The sequence below is a fragment of the Cebus imitator genome, unplaced genomic scaffold (assembly GCF_001604975.1).
Source record: "Cebus imitator isolate Cc_AM_T3 unplaced genomic scaffold, Cebus_imitator-1.0 Scaffold20, whole genome shotgun sequence".
NCBI classification, from domain to species: Eukaryota; Metazoa; Chordata; class Mammalia; order Primates; family Cebidae; genus Cebus; species Cebus imitator.
In genome coordinates, this window is record NW_016107335.1 from 3,531,033 (window position 1) to 3,534,277 (window position 3,245).

Consider the following 3,245-nt stretch of genomic DNA (forward strand, 5'->3'; position numbering starts at 1 on the left):
ACTGTTTCTTAAAAACAGACAGACAAACAAAAGCTGGAAGGCCGCCTTATAAAGTGTAAGGAAACTGGGGCTCATTGGAGAATAAAGGACTTGGCTGGAGTCATGCTACCTAGAAGAGTCTGAGCCAGGCCTCATCTCCTGGATCCTGAACATTTATTGTTCTGTCCATCTAGTCAAGGAAAACCAGTCTTTTCTTTGGGGGAGTTACTCCCTCCCCTGCCCCCCCAGCACCACATGTGGCCAGTGGGAGCTGCTGGGCTATTTACCCCTGGCCCCTGTGGCTGGCCAGGTGTGGCATGACTCAGGTAACTGAGCCCATGATAACATCTCATCACCCGCCTGCTCTCCCCACCTTGTCTTCAGAGACTGGTCACGGGGTGAGCATTTAGCCCAAGCTGGAGACCTTGCTCAAGACACTGTCTGCTGCAGCTGGGGGTGTCTCCAGCCTTTTAGGTAGTGAGATCAGGAGAATGTGGCCTGAGAGGTGCCAGCGGCCACACACGTCCTTTCCCCAGGGTACCTGAGCCTCAGAAGAAGGGAATGAGAGCAAGGAAGGAGAGACAAGGGTCCAAACAATTCCTTGCAGCTTTAAAATCAGGTTAATTTATTGCACAACCCGGAAGATGGAATTTTCACTAGCAGAAAATGAAAGGAAGGTGGACTTCTGGCTTCTGAGCAGTAGATAAATATTTGCCAGCGTTACAAAGTCTGAACAGTCCCTTCCGAAAGGCATTTGCTAAGTGTATGCTTCTCACTTGCCAGCTACCACGTAGCACGCCCTACAGAGCGCAGGGAGTGGAGACAGCAGTGTAAGCTACCTCTGCCCAGAAGGAGATTTTAATTGGCTAAAGAGGCGATGGGGCAGTGAACATAAAAAGCAGCCAGCGACGGAAGTGGCGGAGGAGAGGGAAGCACTCTGAAGATAGCGGCATAGACAGCCAACGGCAGTGGGGTCCAGGGCCCAGCGTGATCCATATCAAAAAGCACACAGCAAAGCCACTGTTAATTTCTAAGCCCTCAGTATTGAGCTCTCTGCCACAGTAGTTCCAAGATCTGGTCATCATCATCGTCGTCTTTTAAAAGAAACCATTTCTATATCAATTGTCTTGTTTGAACTTAAATCCGCTTACAAAAATGTTTTGCTGCTGGAAAAAGTGTGTTAACATTTAAGACACAGTGATGATGACTGAGATAATCAGCGCTAGTTTGTTGGGAAAGCCGGGGATAAATCTCATGATGACCTAAACTGGTACTGAAGACATATCAATGGGAAAGCCAGGAATAAATCTCACATTGACCTACGCTGGTACTGAGGACATATCAGTGTTTTGATAAACACTTGGCTAGTAGTATAGTTGCATTAATTTAGTAGATAAGGAAGGATTTTTTTTAAAGATACATAAAACAATGTAAAGGCATAGACAGATAAATTTGAACTCAGTAAAATCTGAAGCTGCTCTGTATCTAAAGATACCACTTAAATACGAAAAGGCAAGTTGAAAACCAGGAAAAGATATTTGCAAGACATATGACTAACAAAGAATTAGTACTCAGAAAATATATATTCATATTTTTAAAATTGATATATTATAATTGTATATGTTCTTAGGGGTCTGTGATACTTTGATGCATGTATACAATATGTAATGATCAAATCAGGTATCTCTTACTAATGAATTTTTTAAAGCCCAGATAGTGCAATAGAAAGATTGGGAAAGGATATGAATATACAAATTACAGATGACAAAACTCAAATGTGACTGGGCGTGGTGGCTCACGCTTGTAATCCCAGCACTTTGGGAGGCCGAGGCAGGTGGATCACCTGAGGTCAGGAGTTTGAAACCAGCCTGACCAATATGGTGAAACCCCGTCTCTACAAAAAAAAAAAAAAAAAAGAAAACTCAAACGGTTAATGGCAACATGGGAAGCTCCATGGGAAGCTGCTGAGCCTCACTTGGTATAAGGGGTACACAAATTAAAACAAAGAAATACCACTTCACACCCATCGGTTGGTAGAAACGTAACAGCTGGACAATAGTGCTGGGGAGATTATGGATGCTGGTGGAAGCATACCCTAGAGCAAGGGTTTCCAACCCAGGGTTAGGACCCGGGCACACAGCAGGAGGTGAGCAGTGGGTAAGGGAGCATTCCTACCTGAGCTCTGCCTCTTGCACATCCGCAGGGGCATCAGATTCTCATGGGAGTGAGAACCCTACTGTGAACTGCGCATGCGAGGAGGGATCTAGACCGCGTGCTCCTTATGAGAATCTAATGCCTGATGATCTGAGGTGGGCCAGTTTCATCCCAAAACCATCCCTCCAATCCCCAGTACAGAAAAATTGTCTTCCATAAAACTGGTCTCTGGTGCCAAAAAGGTTGGGGACCGCTGCACTAGAGCAATCATTTTGGAGACTAACTTGGCAATACCTAATGCAGTTGAACTGGAACATTCTCTTCTACCCGGCAATTTCACTCCAAGTTACATCCCCTGAAGACATTCTTGCATACGCATGAAAGGATGTTAACCAGATGCCCTTTTGGTTATGTTGACAGGAGAAAATACGAGCAAAGCACCCAAACAAATATAAACATAAAACAGACAGTATCTAAACGCTGATTTTTCTTAAAAGCCTGGTTAAACTGATTGTGATAAAATCACAAAGTGAAAATGATGAGCAAGAGCTATGCACACCAACATGGGAAAAGCTCAGAAACAAAGTGTCAAACAACAGATTAAAAACATGGAAAGTAAGCTTTCACATAAAGCCAAAGCATAAAGGTGTATGCAGGCATGGCAGACATTCTGCATAGTGGTGACGTCGTGGGGAGGGGCTGGATGGTGGATCATAGTGAATTCAGTGTGTTCTAGACTAGGTTTGTTATATTAACCTCGAAGATTTACTAGATGTCTGCAGGACTGCATCATGATGAAGGAAAGCAGGCTTTCCCTCTATATCCCTGTGGTAGTAGTATCCTCTGGAGTCTGTGAATTCCTTTCTGCCACAGTACCTTGTTTTCCATGGATTAATTTTATTTGTAAACATTTAGCATTATTAACATTAGAAAACATCAGCTTTATTAGTCTGGAATCTTTAACATTTGAAAAATCAAAAAGCAATTTCCTTTTTTTTTTTTTTTTTTTTTTTGAACCAGGGTCTTGCTTCGTTGCCCAGGCTGGAGTGAAGAGGTGTGATCTCAGCTCACTGCAACCTCCTCCTCCTAGGCTCAAGTGATCTTCCCACCTC